Source organism: Natrix helvetica (assembly GCF_964273705.1).
Source record: "Natrix helvetica genome assembly, chromosome: 2".
Classification (NCBI taxonomy): domain Eukaryota; kingdom Metazoa; phylum Chordata; class Lepidosauria; order Squamata; family Natricidae; genus Natrix; species Natrix helvetica.
Window position 1 is genome coordinate 209,394,643 of NC_138552.1, and position 20,268 is coordinate 209,414,910.

Here is a 20,268-nt window from a genome sequence, read left to right on the forward strand (position 1 = left end):
TTTTGATAGAGTGGCCCTATCAATCCTAGAAAAAGAAGCAGGTTATGGAAAATGCAGAATATCAAATTCCTTGCAAGATGATTATTAAGAAAATTCTATCAAGCTGCATTAGAAATAAATTTTTGAGGATAATTCTTGTTGCATTATTCCTGTAATTTCAAAGGAATTCTCTGAAAAGGTATCCAGTACAGTATCTGACAATATAATTGGAAACAATTTTATTGCTTGCATTTTCAGAAACACATTCTCTATAATAAGTTATAATCATTGCTTAGTATGCAGATTAAATCTCTTCAGGTTTTGTTGCTGGTTTTAAATTTTTACCCCCTCAAACACATCCTCACCACTATTATTTAAGGAACTGCCACTGATGGTATTTTCTGCTACTTCGCAGATACTTTAATTTTGATTTTTTTAAAAAAAAAACATTCATAATTTATTCTGATGGAAGGAAATTTATTAAAAATGCATTTCTTATCTATATGATATATTGATGTCAGATTCTGCAAATATGCTAGTATTAGTTTGGGACATGAAATGCAGAGAGCTGTAGCTATTGGTGAAAATATATTCTACTTTGTATGTAAAATATTTCTGTTAATAAATAGGTATTATTTTATGATGGCATAAATCAATAGGAAATTGCCATCTTTTTCACATAATGGCCTGAAACTTCAACAGATGAAGCCTTTTCCTTCATTCACTTCTTCATACTGGGGGGAAAAAGCTGTACAGAATGAGCTGCTAAAAATAGTCTTTAGAGAGTTGTTAGCACAGAGTAAAATACTTTCATCCTGGGAATTAAAAATGGAATGCAAAGCTATTTCATGAAGTAACCATGAACTTGCAGCTGATATAATGCCAAACTTTCCAAAAGTGCAAAACTCTCAGTAATGTCAATATAATCTTACTGTGTGAACAAAACATACCTTTCCCCCTTCCCTTTCCTCATAAAGTATTTATTAGTTGTTAGGTTTTATCAATTGCTTGGTCCTGAAGCTTTTATTTTAAAAAGAAAGAGGTGTTTTTTTAAAAAAAAAACTTTCTTTCTTTCTCTATGAATGCATTACCAAGCATCTTCTGGAATGCTCCAACATAAAAGGAAACTGAAAATGTATAAATGTAAACAGGCTAATTGTATGCAGATATAAATTATGCATGTTGGCTTTATGAAAAAGCCTCCTGATTTGCAAGGGTCTGACTCAGCAACTTTGTGCCTTGTCTGAGGCGATATTTAGTATGGCTGTGATATGCAGAATTTAAAGCAAAACTTTGAATTCTGAAGGATAAAATATAGCCCAAGTGTAATAAGGCTACACTACAGAGGAGAAGAAATTCTCTTCTGTTTTATTTATGTTGACTGCTGTGCTTGCTAGTTGTGGTGTCTTCTTGCCCAAAGAAAGAGGCTCATGGGAAAAAAAGTTTGTCAAGGCTTCAGGTTGCAATGGGTCTAGGATGAGTTTGGAGTTTTAAATAGAAAAATCTATTGACTTGGCATGATTATTGGCCTGGTTTACCAAACAAAACAAAACAAACAAACAAAACCAGCTTTTGTTGGCTTTGATAAGAACACTGCCTATATGCCCCAGGCCTAAATTGGATAGGGAAGTGGATAATCAATGGATAGTATCAGTGATGTGCCGTCAGGTGAGGCAGGGGAGGCACAGCCTCACCACTGTCATCATGAAAAGAAAAAAAATGTAAAAGGACAAAGGCGAGAGCTGAGGTCAGGCTGACCTAGTTGCTGCCTCACCGTGGATGACTCTGCTTAACTGTTTATAAAGCCTCTAAAAAAGCGCCCTCTACTATGAGGCAGGAGAACTTCATGCCTCATCAAGTCTGACTTTAGGTGTTTTATGATCACTCGAGCAGAGTTAAGCAAGGGTTAAAAGCCTAAAAATTCCTGATGTAGGTGAGGCATGCAGTTCTCCTGCCTCATAGTAGAGGGCACTCATATGGGCAGGGCTTCTTCAGAGGACCCGAGGCAAGAGCAGAGTTGAAATCCTCTCTGAAACAGCTGGAAAAGGTATGTGTGGGTCGGAGGGAGGGGGTGGAATTCAAACTTCATCCTCCTGGTGCGGAGCTTTGGGCAAAGGCTGGAGGGAAGGACTCTGGCTCACTTGTGCTCTCCCTGGGGGTGTAGTTTGATTGCAGGCAGAGCCACATTGTCTTTTCAAACCTGTAATCACTGAAGCTGGGCTGGATCCTTTCGGGGCTGGGGGAAAGTATGTGTGCTCCAGTATGGCTCTTTGACTGGCTTCCTGCCTCCTCCTGTGGTCTCCTCGCTGGTGCTCTACCTCCAATCCAACTTTGTGTGTGTGTGTGTGTGTGTGCGTGTGTGTGTGTTTTAGAGAGAGTGAGTGAGAGAGAGGGAAGGGGGTAGGAGAGATAGTCCAATCCAATGTGTGTGTGTGTTTGAGAGAGGGGGGAGGGAGGGAGAGAGGGAGGAAGGAGGGGAAGGGAGAAGAAAAAGAAAGAAGGAATCTTCTTTCGCAAAGGAGAAAAACAAATGCTGTCACTTTAAATCAGAATTGAGCATGCCTGGCTGTGGAATTCTGGGAGTTGAAGTCCACAAGTCTAAAAAAATTTGAAATCCACCACTGTGTCAGTGCCTCACCAGCCATAAACCTCACCGCACGTCACTGGATAGTATAGTCAGATATTTGGTTTTAGGAAGACAATTCAATGTAGCAATAGTTTCTATGATGAGAAACCAGGAGTTTAATGTTTCATTTTCTACCTGCAGCTTTCATGTTTTATTTTCATTTATGGCTTAGCATGTTAGGTAAATCAGGGAATTAACAGACTAACAGGATAATTACAGAATAACAGGGTTGGGAGGAAACTTGGAGTTCTTCTGGCCTCCAGTGATGAAGCCCCCACAACTACTGAAAACAAATGTTCCACTTGTTAATTGTTCTCACTCTTGGGGAAATTCTCCTTAGTTATAAGTTGCTTCTCTCCTTGAGTAGTTTCCATCCACAGTTTCTTGCCTTGCCTTTGGGGACTTTGGAAAATAGGTTGACCCCCTACAGGCAGCCCCTCAAATATTGAAACACTGCTATCACGTCACCCCTGGTTCTTCTTTCTTCTAGACTAGCCATACTCAATTCCTGCCATGATTCTTCATTGAACAACAAACCATTCTTCATTGTTCAACAAACCGTAGTTTAAGAACTTGGTTTACTACCAGCCAGAGACTAACAGTTACACAGTATCCATCTGCTAATTAGATACCAAAGATGTGAATTTAATACCAGTGGTAAGATAACAAAACCTTTATTGTCATTTTTATTGTGAGCACACTGGCATGCATTAAAAATAAAATTCTATTTCCCGCTCTCAAAAAAAAGTATATATCTACCTATACACCAGTGGTGGGTTGCGGATTCCATTCCAACCGGTACGGTTAGAACGGCCCGGCGTCACCTACATGCACGGGCATGCGTTGTAGAGTCAAATGACGCTTCCGCAAGCCTCCACGATGCTCCAGATGCTCAGCGGAGCATCTTGCAGGCACTCTATGCGCCATGCGTGTGTGTGGAAATGTCGACAGCTTTAAAACATGGTAAGTAGCGCGGGTGGGTGGGTGGGTGGCCTCCGGAGCACCGTACCGTAACGGTACCCGGTGCTCTGCGCAGGATCCGGTATACCTGTACCAGGACGTACCGCCTGCAACCCACCACTGCTATACACATCACACACACACACGCACCCACACACACACACACTGTATGTATATCACTGTCCATTTTGAATACATAGTAGAAAGAGGAAATATGAGAGTTCACAAGGTCGATACTATATGGAACAAAACTGTGGCTGAATCTGGATCCAGATACCATGAAGCCTCCACCCAGAAATTAACAAGCAAAACAGGTCATGAAGATGATGTGTAGCATCCCAGAAAATACTGCAGACTCTGCTCAAGCATTGCTTATATGCCATGTTCCAGAATACAAGGAAGCGAACTACCGATAATCTTTTCTGCCAGCCTCATCACTCTCTGCACAGTCTTCCTTGCTGAAGCTGTAATGGTCCCAACCAGACCAAATTCTGCTGGGCTGCATTGCTACCTGTCCCCAGGATAAATGAATTCTATTTAAAAGAAAGGTTTCTTCATAAATTCGGCAAGATCCACAGGAGACAGTCAAAATCAACAAGATGTTTGGATACTTGTTCAAAAGGGACAGAGCTTGTACTACCAGGGACGTGCGGTCAGGGGAGGCAGGGGAGGCAGAGCCTCACCTCTCTTCATGAAATAATAGTATATAATATTATATACTATATATATATATATATATATATATATATATATATATATATATATATATATATATATATATATATATATATATATATATATACATACATACATACATACATACATACATACATACATACATACATATATATATATATATATATATATATAATTATATTATTATAAACATCCATCCGGCCGCGCCCGGGAGCTGCGGAGGCAGAAATGTTGTTGGCGCTCCCGGATGATGAAGCCATGAAAGCGACTGGGGAACGACGAGAACCTTCCTGCCTCTGCTGGATTTTGCGCGCTCCTCGCGACTGCAATATGCAGCCGTGAGGAGCGCGCAAAGTCCAGCAGAGGCAGGAAGGTTCTCGTCGTTCCCCAGTCACTTTTGAGGACTGCGGAGCGCGAGCCGGCAGAGCACGCTCAGGAAGGCGGAGAATGGGATCACGTGTGCTAGAGGCTGAGGCAGCCTCAGCCTCCAGCACACGTGGTCCCATTCCCCGCCTTCCTGATGACGTCACCAGCCTCACCAGCCATAAACCTCACCGTACGTCACTGTGTACTACAGTTCGCCGTCTGCCATCTTGACAATTTTGACAGTCACCCCCCCACCCCAGAAAACACATTTAACCTCTTTTGCAGACCCTTTGCCTCTCAAACAAAGAATATTGGTTGCTTGGTTTGTTTTTGTAATGACGATTATGCTAACGTAATGATTGGCTGTGCGGCAGACTCTTGTTTTAGTCTGACGTTTCTAACTGTTAGTCTGACGTTTCTAACTGCTCACATGTGCAGTTTATTAAAAGTAAAGTAAGTGAATTTCAAGACTGCCTGCATACACATCCTGCCCTATTTCCACGGGAGTTGCAGAAGCCTCTGATTTCTGCTCCATGTGGCAAATTCCCAGTTGTGCATCTGCCGTCAGCATCTGTTTACAGTTTGTGCCTTCAAGCTTCACTCGCTCCATACTCCTGTGGATGTGGCAAAGTAAGCAAGCAAGCCTTTCCCTATGCAATGTTAAAAAGAAATGCTAGCTCTGAAATTAGAGCCCAGTCAAGCCAAAATTCAGAGCCAGATAGAACATTCCCATGCTTTTTTATCACAAGCAGAATGAAAGCAATGCTAATCAAACAAACAAACAAACAAAACCCCTCTATACATAATTTTGTGTTGATGCAATAAACTGTACAATCAAGTAACACACATGAATTTCGTGTGCTTTGTAGGCTTGTCTCACCCTCTGGCTTCCATTACATTGAGTGTTTCCAATTTGGGTCATTTCTCTCCTGCTGATGCCAGTTTTCCAATCCAGCATGATTCAAATTGAATAACCTTCTATTGTGCCATTCTCGATAACTGTCAGATTATTCGGAGCAGAATTTTGGGCTTCGTCTGACAAGATGATTATTGCAATACTTAAACAACTCTTGTGCCCTAATTCACTGGCAGGTTATGGTGCATCAAATTAATGATTGTCAACTTCACAAAAACTCATGTGTAGCCTGCTCTGCAACATAATTCCCACTGAAACTTGATGGAGCCATTTTCATGTAGTGTTTTCCAAATGCTCAGTTTTATTCCAATTACAATTGGTTATTACCTTTAAAGCCCTTCATGGCATTGAGTCAGATTACCTGAGGAACTGTTGCCAGCCCTATGGGATTAATCTGCTTCACCGATGCCAGCAGAGGGGACATACTATGGATGCTATCAGGCAAGGAATTTTGGTTGGTGGGATCCAGGAGAGGAGTCTTTTCTGCTATGATTCCTGCCCTTTGAAACATTGTGTTACCCTAAGGTGAGATCTGCACCTACCTTTTTGGTCTTCCAAAAGGGTCTGAAGAACTGGATCTGCCAGCTGGCCTGGGGCTCCAATGGGGTCTGGAGGTAGTTAATGGACTGCGCCTACCTTCCCCCATGTGCATCTTGCTCCATTCTTGCCCATTTTTGTCAATTTTAATTAATTTACTATTTGTTGCTGTAACATTTAAATTGTTTTATTGGTTTTTAATGCCTGTAAGCCACGTACAGTTGTTTCCAGGCAAGGTGGGTGGCATATAAGATATAAGAATGAATGAATGAATGAATGAATGAATGAATGAATGAATGAATGAATGAAATTTGAGGGGGTTCAAAGCCCAGTTTGACGCCTCCATTTGATGGTTTCTCCTCAGTGTCCTAAATACAATTCAACTCAGCTTTAATCAATTCAGTTCCTTCCCCCAGACAACCTGTGGTCAGAGCCACATCCATCTGCTCTACTAGAAAATGTCATGTAACACTTCAGAATGTCTTAAGACTGAGAATTTAGTGGCTTTACTGAGGAAACAATGCAACTTTCAGAGCTTGTAAGAAAGTAGCTGTTGGCACATTTGAATAGTTGCTTTTCTGCACTCATTCCTCAACTATTGCTGTTGCCCAAATAGTGCCAATTTAAAGCAGGATTTAGATTCCAAATGTGAAGTTTGAGAGGAGCAAGATCAAAATAGCGTTTACACTTTGTTTTGTTCTGAGCTGATAATATATGGAACCACACCAAACCCAATTCCAAATGGACTTCACATTGTATGGCAACTTTTTTAGTGCAGTTCCACATAGCAATAATGAGGTATTTTCATACCTCCACAAATGTGCATTGATATACAACTGTGACAGTATAAACAAATATTGTTCTGTTGCTTCAGTGAAAGCAGACTGTTAAATAGGTGACACGGTAGTTTATTAAACTACTAAATCTGGATAATTATGCACTTATGGTCATGATCACCATATAGAATGAGAAGGTTTATAACAAGCTTCTTTGCAGAACATTCACACACACTAAACTCTGGGGGAAATGCCAATCTTTGTGCATTCTATTGTAGTTCTTGTAGCCTTTGAAATGAGAAGTGTTACAAAAATATGTATTTACATAATTATTACCAGTTATGCTGTCAGAGAGGATATTTACAAAGGTTTTCAAAATCCATTTATAGTATCTGCTGTGTTTGTGAATTGGCAAACGTTAAGAGAAGCTTTGGCGGTCCAATGGCAGTGCTGTGCATAATTGGTGGAGATCAGATGCATTTTATGTATGCATTATGTCAGACCCTGAATCGTGTTTTCTGTAGCTCCTAGTCCTAGAATGGAAAAGAAATCGAAGTCCAACCGCACTCACACCAGCAGGCAATCGCATGATAAGTCATCACATCCAACAGAGACATAATAGAGCAAGCCATTACATTTTGAGTTACCTTTGGATGTTCAAGAATAGCTAAATAGTAAGCCTTGGTAGAAGATGAATGTCATCTCATATTTACTCACTGAAGAAAATACCTTGGTGGAGCAGGGCAGGTTATTGCAAATGGCTCCATTATATATTGGAAGCTGGCATAACCATTAATTGCTTTACGTAGAACTACAGGAGAATCTTCGTGAGACCCCAGTGGACTCACAGTCCTTCAGAATACCAGAAAAAGAAAGAAACGGGATGTGGGGAGACAATATTGCTTGAATGGCAGGGATTTAAATATTTATGCCATGGGACTAGAAGAGTGTGGCAGGAGTTATTTGGTACAAAAATGATTTTCAAGCAAATGGCCAGAAAGCAGAAGAGAAATAGAAGCATATTATAGTTAAGAAGGAGCAAAGAATACACATCCCCTTATTACTAGAGACTAGACTTGTTTGCTTTGTTAGACTGCAATTTGGTCTGAAAATATTTCCCTGCTTTCTTCTAGGGCAGGGGTGTCAAACTCAAGGCCCTGTAGGCCAGATCTGGCCCATGAGGTGTTTAGATCTGGCCCGCAGAGCCGCTCTGGAAAAGCAAAGGACCAGCCTGCAGTGCCTCTGCCAGCAAAAATGGAGCTTGGGGGTGGTGGTTGTGGATGGCCCTCTGTTTTTATTGCCACAAGGTTGCAGGAGGCCATTGCAGTAAAAAATGGAGTTCGGGAGCCTGTTTTCGTTGGCAGAGTGCTCAGGACACCACCTGACCAAAGTGACTGCTTTGTATTAGCCGGCAGATGAATGGAGGTGATGCTGAGGTAACCAAAGAACACTTTATTCAACTTCTCACAAGCAGCAGAACTGAACCACAACAACTTCAGCACCACACTGCTGCTGCTTGACAGCTATTTATACTTGAGCTGTCAAGCAGAGCAACCGATCAGCTTGCTGTAAAACTCCCGCTTTAGCCAGGTGCGTCTTAGCCAATGGAAGCTGTCCTCTGGTTACCAGGCTGACAGGTCATAAGTCAAGGACTATGTCTGGTCGTAAGTAGAGGACTTAGTAGTGACATTGAGCTGGCCATGCCCATCCTGGTCAGCCTCCCCAGCCCCCTAATGTCAAACACAACTCTGATGCAACCCTCAATGAAATCAAGTTTGACACCCCTGTTCTAGAGGGCTAAAGAGAAGAATGTGGCTCCTTAAGAATGTTCTGATTCATAAGACAGTTCAGTATTTTTTCTTGGAAACATATTTATATATCTGTGTTCATTTGCTCCGCTTAGAGTAAGAGCCAAGGTAGTCTTAATGTAGCATTAAATGGGAAACTCATATCAATTCTCCCAGCATTCTTAATGTTCATTTTTGCCCTTGCATGTTTTGCATTATGATGTCAGATTTGCTGTAATAACCATTATCCTAAAAGATTGCAGGATATAGTACTTTGCAAATTACAGTGTAATAATCTGCAATCGTCATTTCACTCGTGACTGAAATACAGAAGTTTCTAGCTCCCTTTTAAGGAAAATATGCTTTTCTATTCTCTATACACAAAATATATATAAAAAAGGTTTTACAAAATTTCACCTGACATTATATAGCTGAAGTAACTATATCAACTATAATGCTGTCAAATGACGAGAACCTAATTATGGATAGTGAAAACAGAACAGTAAGGCTGAGATCCTAAATTCATCTCCATAAAGGTCAACTTCACAGAAATTAATGAAACTTATAATGTTTAGTAAATATAAAAACCAAGCACAAACAATGAAAATGAGAACTACTAAGTTTTCTACGTAATGTTCATTGGGACGGAAGTATATTTCGTTATACAAATAGACTCTTCCCTGCCATAATACTACAATTTTTCATACAGTAAAGGCTTAACAATTATATGATATGATCAAACAATCAAACTAGCACATTGACACATGATATTTATTGTAGATTAGAACATTTACAGTAAAATGTATGAGTAAACTCAGTTTTATAAACAATTTCCACTTTTCTTTTCAAACCATGTTTAATATTTTATTGTTATCAATTTATTATTTAATTCAACAAATTTATATAATGTCCCAACTCACACCACCACCTCAGCAGGGGTGGGTTGCTACTGGCATTACTGCCAGTTTGGCACACAATTTCCCTTTGCTTTGTGCGCGCCTAAAAGAGTCTGTGCATGCACACAACATTAGAAAGGGAAAAAATAAATTTTTGCAATGAAGATTGTCTGCGCATGCACAGTACTGAAAATCAAGATGGCGCCACCGCTAATAGAACCAGTTCACGGACGTGGCAGGCTGAGTTACTACCTACTCAGCCGAACTGGTCTGAACTGGTAGGAACCCACCTCTGCACCTCAGCCTCCATAGCGGTAACACCACCATTACATCAGTCACTTGATCAGCTCCATCTCCATTCATTTCAGGGCCTTTCTGAAAAGCAACAGGTGGAGAAAACCATATCTCAGGGGGAATGAGGTTCCATAAAGAAGGGCCCACCACCAAGAAGGACCTTTTTCATGGCAAGGGATTGGAATCCATTGGATTTCAGATGGCCATTCTTGCATTGAATTTAGAACCATTCTGTTAAAACGTCCACTGATCTTGCTTCACTTGAAGTGAAATCTACCTTTGCAGATGAAATTTTTTTGATAGCATGGACAATTTTGGAAGCCTTCCCACTTCGTTCTTTCCGGTTTCAACCCACTACATGAAGAAAACATTTAAACTGGTTAATACTTTGGAAAATTGTTTAAAGAATAAACAATTGATCAAAGAATGAAAAGGATGTGGAAGGTAACCAAGAGGAAAACACCTCTCATCTCCTGAATTGCTCTTGAATTCTTTCATATTTACAGCATGTCCCTTGTAAAACCCAGTTTGACATATCCTCAGAAAGATTTGCATTACTGACCGATCTGGCAATTTCAGGTTGATCTGCCTATAATTTATATTTTATATTTGGTAAAGTCAAAAGGAGCAACAGCATATACATATTAACCCTGACTGTTTAAAGCAGCCATCAAATGAATGGCTGAAGCCCAAGCAATTAACATGCAGAGTCATGGCTGTGAGGTCACAGAACAAAGGACTGAAGGGAATTTTGGGCCTCACAGATGCTTATTAGGAAATTAACTTTGGAAGTATAGTGGGAGCCACTATTTCCTTTTAATAAAACTGAAATAAATTAAGGAGGAAGGGATGGTTTATGCAGCATGGTTGAGTCAGTCCTGAATAAACTTTGAAATGTTTAATAGGCATCTCTTTTGAGACTAATGTAACACAGGAAGCTTTTTCTGCATCCATTCTCACAAAATAAATGCACACACAACAGACATATAAATGTAATAGATAAAAAGTCCATTAAAAAAGCAACTACAACCTGAGTAAAATGTACTCAAAAACAAATCCAGACATTTCTTCTGCTTCCAGATAACTTTAGATTCATACTACCCTACTGACAGCAGTCTCAAAAGTGCTTTCTCAAGAGGCAACTGGACTTTCTGGTTTTTCTTTGAAGACATTTCACTTCACATCCAAGAAGCTTCTTCAGCTTTGACTGGATGATGGGGAATGGAAGGGTTTATAATCCTTGCAGGCAGCTGGTCATTAGCATTCTTTTAGGGAGACATTCAGCTCATCTGAAGGTTTTTCTGTGTCATCAGGCTCAACCGAGTAGTGCAAACAGGTACAACTATGACCTGGATGACTGAGAATTGCCATAGCCATTTACTGACAACAATATTTATGCTGCCATTGAAAATCTCCATTCCCACACGATTCCAGGGGAAGGATACTACAAAATCCCCATTCCCTCCCCACTCCTGGGGGATGGATATTTCAAAATCTCCATTCCTACCCCACTCTGGGGCCAGCCAGAGGTGGTATTTGCCAGTACTATTCAACATTTCTGCTACCTGGTTTCACCCCTGGTTAAAATGCCTTGTGAAGTTTTTCTCCTAAACATACAGTGCACAGTAAATAAGTGTTATGCCATAGAACATCCCAACTCCACAATGGGTTGCGCTAAATGCTTGGAGAATGTCCCATTTCTGGGTTAGAATGTCATAGGGGAGGTCTATCTCAAATTGTCCCTTTCCAACAGCAACAATAAAAATGGCTCTTTCCAACCAACAACAACAACCATGACAGAAACCTTCACGCACCAGGAAATGTAAATACAGTAAGTAAGCAAAGCGTTCACTCTATCTGGTGATAGCAATAACAATATGTTGTAACTTCCAAGCAAGGTCTTTCAAAACAAACAAGCAAACAAACAAACAGACAAATATGTTGCCTGTGTCTGAGTGATTTTTTACATAGCCCTTTTGGAGAATTTAGAGAGTAATCTAAGAAAATGTCATTTTGTTAATAACGTTCCATTGATTTTTTTTTTTAAATATCCAGTTTCTCCTGGAATTTTCCAATGGGGAAAACTCCACTCCTAGGGCTACCACATTTAAGCTGCGAAAAAATCTGGGCTACTTACCATATTTTTAAAATATCATTTCACAGTTGACTGTTGAGAATTCTGTAGCTCAGATCTGGTGGACTGACTCTTTGCTCACACTAAAATAGTACCAGTGTTTTTCCAGGAGTGCATAGACAGAAAGCCACTACATGCAGCTTAACATGTTTGCTATTTTCAGCAATTTGCCAACTTTAATTACATATTTATTGTTAAGAGATCTGATTCTAATGATTGATATGAAATGATACCTCATGTGTGACATGGGAAAACATGGTGGGGTTTTTCTTTTTCTTTTTAGAATAGAAGAAGCTCAATAGATTTTTAAAATGCTTGAATAAAGTAGTTTTCCCAAAAGGAAGTCTAAAATAATTGTCTTTATTGTGTGACCTGTGTATGATCAGGCATCAGGATAAAGAAGGCGGTTCCATTTGAATGAACTGTTCAAGGGGAAAAGAGAGAAGGAGAACTGAAACAGACATTCCGATCCTGGCTTATGATCAGCTGATGGGAAGTCCGGGTTCCATGTTTGGATGACTGAAAGGATTCTCTAGGTCATGGCTACTAAAGTTTGTGCTTGCAAGAAAGAAAGAAAAGAAAGAGAAGAGAAACACAGTGTTGACTTGCTGCTCCTGTAAAGATGGACAACCATTCAAAAATGATACTCTGTGGCCTCTGGCAAATCAGTCTGCCTGAAATAAAGTACCCTATTAGACCTTTCTCAACCTGCCCTGTGCTAGCTGGTCATTCAGTGTAAATCAGGGGCATCTGCAAGAGATTGGCTGCTAGGGTGCAAGCAATGAAAGCCCTATACCCTTCTAAATATGCTGCACAGGTCAAGATCACAACCTCCATGTTCACTCTTTTAAAGGTCTCTCTCCACCTCCTCTGCAGAGGTCTCTGCTAGCAATCGAAGTCTCACTTTACCTGGAAAGCACCCAGTTGGGGAATGCTATACTCTAGGAATAAGAAAATCTACCAAATAATGGGTTCATTGCATACATTTTAAAGGAAGCTTGTCAAGTCCATTAAAATATTATTAGTTGGCATGCCACGAAGGGCCTTTTCAGTCATATGATCCAAAATATAAAATTTGCCCATCCTTAACCTCAGTCTCTACAGTCATTCACTAGATTGTTTTATACATACATGTATATGCATATTTATATTTATATATTCGCTGATCCTCTAGTTTTGTATGTATGTGTGTTCACTGGTGCTGGACTTCTATTATTTGTTTCTGGTTGGTTTTGCTGCTGTATTGTTAATACATTAGAAGCTGCCTTCAGGGTAGATTTAGGCTGAAAGGCAAAGTAAGAACTCTTGATAAATAACATACTGTACAACCACTTTCCTTACTGCAGAGCTTTCTGGAATTAATACTGTATTTATTTTCCCACCCAATTCTTCCACCCAATCCCAGCCTTGAGAAGAAAGCCAGTTAGCCAGAGTAGTTGGCTCCCACTTATGATCTGTGCTGTTACTTAGGCTTAATAAGAAAAGCCCCAAGAACACAAGAACTCACGAATAAATGCTTGTGAAGGCTCTGCTTGCCTGCTATGGCCAGATATTTTTAAAGTCAAACTGTAAGGAGATTATACGAGGAAACTGACATGGACCTAAACACTCCCTCTTTCTCTCATTTCCATGTATAATGCTTCTGCGAATGTAAATGCTAAGCTCAATCTCTTTCAGCCACATTCATTTTAGATCTAATTTTTTCTTTAGTAGTTGTTTGGGATCAAGGAAGTGGAAACATACTGGAAAGAGCTGTCTTCATAAAGTAGAAGGAAAAAGATCTACCATAAATAATACTGTAACTGGAATCACTACATTCTCCTACAATAGTTGTTAAACTAGATCACAAAATGCTATATCTTAACTTCTTATTAACTTCTTGTATACTGTCCACAAGTACGGATGGGCAAAATAAGTTCACAGTATTGTATGATTTTCAAGAAACTATTTTACTCTTTAGGAAATTTTTCGTACTTAGTAAATTTGTCTTTTGAATAAAATAACAAAAAAGCCTTCCCCTTTATTTTATTTTTGTTTAGATTTTGTAACCCTTTTTTGTATTTGTCATCTTATTTATTAACTGATTGTGCCATGCAAATGTATATTTTTGCACTTTTAGATACTAGCCATTTATAAGTAAATTTGAGTTCCATTAGAAGACTTACACATGACTAAGCTTCCTTCATTTTTGCACCTGACTGAATCCTTCAGAATTCAAAGGGTGTTATTATTATGGTTAGTTGCCTAATCAGCCAGATGTTAGATTGGATTTTTCATTTTTAACCACCTTTTGAGTCCTTCCCAAGGAACTCTGACAGGCAGATGTTGTTCTTCGATGGTATCAAAAGTATTTTTACAGGATTTAAGTTCTTCTAAATAAAGCTACCTTTACAATTGACAAAATTGGTAATTTTGTCAATGCTGATTGTGGTGTGCCAGTATTTTGGGGTTGCACCCTGGTAACTATCACTGTTGTTACTGTCTTTGCTTTCTTTTGCTATAGTCATTCTACTTCTATTTACAGGTCTTCGTGTTTTGTGATTTTCTTCATTTCTTTCTCTTCTGTTCTTCTATCTCCAGGTATTACCAGTCCATTGTCCACCTTTTTTTTCTTTTTCTTATGGACAGTTGTTAAATCTGTTTGAATTCTAGTATCCCAGAACAGTTTAGCTTCTTCATTTTCTATTACATTGTCTATTTTGTGGACCCACCAGTTCTTGCTTGCAGGCAAATGGGACATTCCAATGCACCATGGGATATTTTTGGCCAGGGCTTGGTACAGTGACAGAAGGGTGTGTGAAAAGGTTACACCACCACTGCCTACCCACTGCCAGCCCTGTCTGATGCTGCCACTGCTGTCCCTAGCCTCTTTGGTGCAGGGGTTGGTGGCAGCAGCAGCAGTTCTGGCAGCGAGGGTGTGTGAAAATGGGAGGCTGCTTGTTATTCCACCCATTTGGTTCTCCCTCCTGCTGCCCATGGTGAGTTGTTCCTACAGCAAGTTGGCCATGTGGAGATGTCCTATGGCTTGTTGGTGATGAATTGGCAGAGGCAACCTGACAGTGGTTAGCTGGCTGTGCCAAGTCAGCTGTTATGAATTGTCCTGGACCCAGCCAGATGGTCCACTGTTTCTTCATCTTCTTAGAATCTGTTGCTATCTTTTTAATTCTGGCTCAGTATACAATTTTTTAAGGCTTGGTCCTGGGTAGCCAAGGTTAGCCCCTCCGTCTCTTTCTTTGACTTTTCTGCTCTTAATCATTACCATGTTTTATGGTTAACTGCTTCTCTTGCTAATTTTAATGTACCAGCCATGAAATACTTTGCCTTGCCACATCCTTTTTCTATTCTTTATTTAATCTTTCTTGTAGGCCAGTATTTGGTCTTTCCAGTACTCAGGAAGCCTTTATAGTATACTAATTTCAATGCACCTTCTTTACTGTCCTTCAGATATTCTTCAAATGGCCTTTTTTATTCTTCAACTATCTAGTGTACTTGCAACATTCCAAGCCTACCTATTTTCCTTGGTAAGTAGAATCTGTCAACATTGCTGCATGGATTCCTTGTTCTTATTTTTCTGATCTTCCCATCCAGGACATTTAGTTCTGCTTCAATCCAGTCCACTGTTTCAGCTGTATCTAATATATCTAACAACTGGTATTATCTGTATTTTAATTGCCTTGATGGTATTTTCTTCAGTGAGTTTAGACTTTAAGATCTTCACTCTCATGATGTATTCTAACCTTCTTCTTGACTTCAGTGTGGTTGATGTTGAGACACTCACCCACCCAAATTCTTAATCTGCATAGGGTGAGAGAGATTATCAAATTTAACAGTTATAGAAAGATAGGATGAGGGCAAGAGTGTTAGAGAATGAATTTAGGTTTCTGTGCAGCAATTTGTGTCTTCTCTACCATCAAATGCCAACACAAATTGGACTTAAAAGCTATTTTGACTTCATAGAACCAGTTCAAATTTTCTTAACCTTATTTTACTCCCATTAGATAAATAAAGCGCTACTAAGTTTAACATTACAGATAGCAGGTTAATTAAATAAGACAAAAACCCAATTATAATTAAAGAGCTAGAACTTCCATTGAAATAATTTTATCCTCCTTAAAATAGAAACATACTGCTACTTAAAATCCTTAGATCCTAAAAAGATTGTATATATTTTGATACAATATTCCATTATTCTAATTTTTAATATTCAAATATTTACTTCAAAGTTCTACTTATTTTGTGTTTAATGGAATGAATTGATTTATTCTCTGTAGCAGTAGTTTGTGATAAGTTTTAACTCAGATACTATAAAGAAGAAATGGAAGATGATGGTTAATGGGACAGGCAAATTGTAAAATTTTTCAATGCTAACTTCATCATAAAAAAAATATGAATTAGTACTAAGTACATAAATTCTCCTGCCTTTTTGTCTTCCAGTCCTCATTTAATCTGATGAAAATGTATTTGCTTTAACAATTCTTTCACCGGAGAAAAGGATTTTGGAGAATTATCATGGATGAAAAATTTCTTGCACTTATCTGTTTATGAAATATGGAATATTTTTCCCTTTGAAAAAGACCCAACAAACCACAAAATGCTGCATGAGAATGGAAAACTGCAATGAACCAGTCTATAAAGTTATCAGAATCAGTTCTTTGCTGGCCCCAAAGAGGTGATAAGGCTAACTTGTGAGGTTTATTATATCATACACACATATGTCCGCATATCTTTGTTTAAAATGTTTGGTTCTAGAAGCAAAGCTCAGTACTTGCAAGGGAGAACTGAACTAGAAATATTAAAAACTAATTTATCTGTGTTCATGTTATCTTTCATCCCTGGATAGCAACACTATTTCCTAGTGGTGATGTCATGCTCTTGGCTGCCCTTAAAGCCACTTGGAAGCTGCAGCTGATCAAACATGTAGCAGAGCCAGCAGTAATGGGCCTCCTTCAGCACATCAATGTCGCAGCTCTGCTATGAGAGCTGTGTGGGATACCATGCTGGTTATCACCTAGAAAGCCTTCAAATGGCATAGGGCCTAGGCATTTGAGGGATTGGTTTGTTGTCTTGTCTATTCCATTACCATACTCCATATGTCACCTCTTCAACCATTCTCCTATATGAGAACCAGGAGGCAGGCATTGTTGTCAAGTGCCGTGGAAATCAGAAGATCCAGGCAGTGCAAATGGGTATAAAGATTTATTGCAAGCTTAGGCTCTTTACAAGAATCTGAACTACTAAGGGTCCAAGCAAATTGGTGGTAGATAAGAGTGAGTGGAACTCACACTTCCACTGGACAAATTTCTCATGTTGGTACAGAAAGAACTCGCAACTTATGATGTGTTTGACCCAGTGATGGGTTCCGGACCCCATTGCAACTGATACGGTGCCACGGTGCCAGGTGCCCACCACGTGCACGCGTGTAGCATATGTGCAGCGCATGCATGCGTACCCACCCGCAAAGCTCCAGCTGCTCGGCGGAACATTGCACAGGCACCGTACGCTCCATGCACATGCGCAAATGCCCCAATCGGCTCAAATAGCGGTAAGGAGAGCAGGTGGGCAGGTGGGTGGGCTATCCAGAGAATCCTACCAGAATGGTACCTGGTGCTCCCAGCAGGAACCGGTACACCCATACTGGGGCGTACCGGTCGTATCCCACCACTGGTTTGACTTCTTCCTCAAGCTCAGTCTGATCATCTCTCGTACAATTGTCTGTCATAGCACTTGTCCTCTGCAACAACATAACCCTCAGCTTCCTTCACATGAGACTTGAAGAGTTGGCAGTTTTTTTCCAAGTAGGGTGGGGCATACTATATGTTCCTTATGAGACTGATTTTATTTTCTTATGATGGATGTCCGTTCCCCATTAGAGTCATCTTGTTTTATCCCTCCCCTTATCATATTGTATTGTTTTATTTATTGTATTGGGTTGTTTTTAACTTTGCGTAATAAACAGAGTCAGTGATGAGTTGGGTGGCCTAATGTAAATAAATGAATATATGAAAAAAGGCTAGATACTGTATATGAATTATTTCTAATGAGGCAGCAATAACTATTCAGAATCACAGAATTCCTTGGTGTAACCAAGCAGTGTGTATATTTCTGTGCATGTGTGCGCATGCATACTTTCCTCCTAGGGACTAATCAACATGTGGGCTGATTGCCCTCAGTCTTTGAGTGGGAGAGAGTGGGAGAGAGAACAGGTCTAATCAAGGTTTATATTTTCTCTATGAGCCTGTTTTAGTTCTTCCCTTGTGCTATGTCTGTATACATAAGGACTTGTAAGCACACCAGAAATAATGAAGGGGCTTAAGAATTGCTTTTCTTTTTTTCTCTGTAACCCCTATCTAGATTAGGGCAAAACTTGTTCTCTTTGGCTGGCTTCTGTCCCTGAAACCAAATCTGGTCTCATTCTGTTCAACTTGAAGAGCTATCTTGCTGACAGGAGTTCTGAATCTCTTTACATAGTTTCTGTCCCATCCCTTAATAGGAGCTCAATCTGGAAGAAGGACAGCTGGCTGAAGAATACAGCAGTCAGCTGCTTTCCAGGCTACTGCCAATTGGAAGACACTGGGGGATTTTTCTTTTCTTCCATCAGATCTGGATAATCTTCAAACTTGAACTTTATTCTGCTGACATCTCCACATCCCTGCACATCAAATCTGTTTGGATTAGTTTGGATTAGTTTTTGATGTCCTAACAGAGGACATCAAATAGAGAAGCAGAGTCCCAAGCCTAAGTCCCAAATGTTTTTCCAAGATTTTGTTGTGTTGGGAAGAATAAAAAGGGTCTTCTTTCTTTAAATTTTGTGTATGTCCAGTCATTGCATGGACTTGTCCTTTACAGCAGGGGTCCCCGATGCTCTATTCACAACCAGGCCATGCGAGTGATGGTTTGGCACACACATGTGCATGTGCAGCTCAATTTGTGCAGCTCAATTTTGTAGTGGGCTGGCATATTCACACATGCTCAGTTGCCTTCTTCCATCCCAGCCCTCCCACCCACCCCCGCAGCCAAGTGGCAAAGGTTGGGGACCACTGCTTTACAGGCCAAGCTCAACTGGAAAGCAGAAATATTTTTTTCATATGAAAAAAAAAAGAGGAGTTGTGATCATGATTTTCTTAATATTTGAATGAGTTACTCACTTTTCTAAAAAATGAAAGTTAGAAATCCGGGGATAATAGCAATCCACCTCTTTTTTGCCTCATGCCCCGGAATTTTGTCCTATGAAGCTTCCATCCTAAATTTCAACCATGAACTCTATTGCATCACAATTTGTAGCATGTCCAAATCTCCTCTAAGCTACCATGTCCTTCTCCCATGTCATATTCCCTGATTACAGCTTTACCAATCTCCTGTAGTTGCCATGCTTCCTTCCCACTGTGGGCTGGAATCAGAGGTCTGGAGAAGTCAAATGAATGCACGCTTGACTCTCCTCAAATTTGAAACCTTGTATTTTGTTGTTTCCGGGAACTGGATATGTTGACAGAAGGGAGCTTGCCAGCCTTGGCTTGCAAAGATCATTTTGGAGCAAAGAAGAGGCTTATCTGCCTTCAAAATAAATTTATATCTGAGGGGTACACATGAAAACTCTGCCAAAGAGAAGAGAAGGAACATAAATAGAGACCCAGCTAACAGAGAGTGTAGAGATCTCTATAGTTTGGTTTCATTGGGGGGAAGAACAACTAGGGAATTCATTAAGCTTCATTAGAAGAGTTGAATCAAAACCAGAATCAATCTTTATTATGGTCACAGACCAGCACAAAAGTTAAACATCAAAATAAATACCTTCTCTAAAAATTATTGAGAAATAACTAAACACCACCCAGTCAGAGCTGGAGAAGCTTCCTGGATGAGAAGTGAAACGTCTTCAAAGAAAAACCAGAAAGTCCAGTTGCCTCTTGAAAAAACACCTTTGGGACAACCATGACCTGGATGACTGAGAATCTCCATAGGCTTTTAACTAATATGAATAAGAATCTTTAGTCCTTTAGGCATTTTTTCCCTTATTATCATGGCAGCAGCACAAAATTTTGCTACTGCACGAGTGGTGGCTGGATTTGAATCCTGAAGGAGATGGTTCACGTAGAAATTATTTGATCTCCCATTAGAAGAGTTGGTTTGGAGAAGGGAATCACAGAATACTCCCAGAAGCCCCAAACAGAATTGATAATAGACAAGAATGCTGGGAGTTCAGCAATATCTAGTACTGCGGTTCTCAAACTGTGGCCTGGGGGCCCCTTGGGGTCCCTGAGACCCTTTCAGGAGTCTGTGTAGCGAGATAAATATTTATTTTTCCCA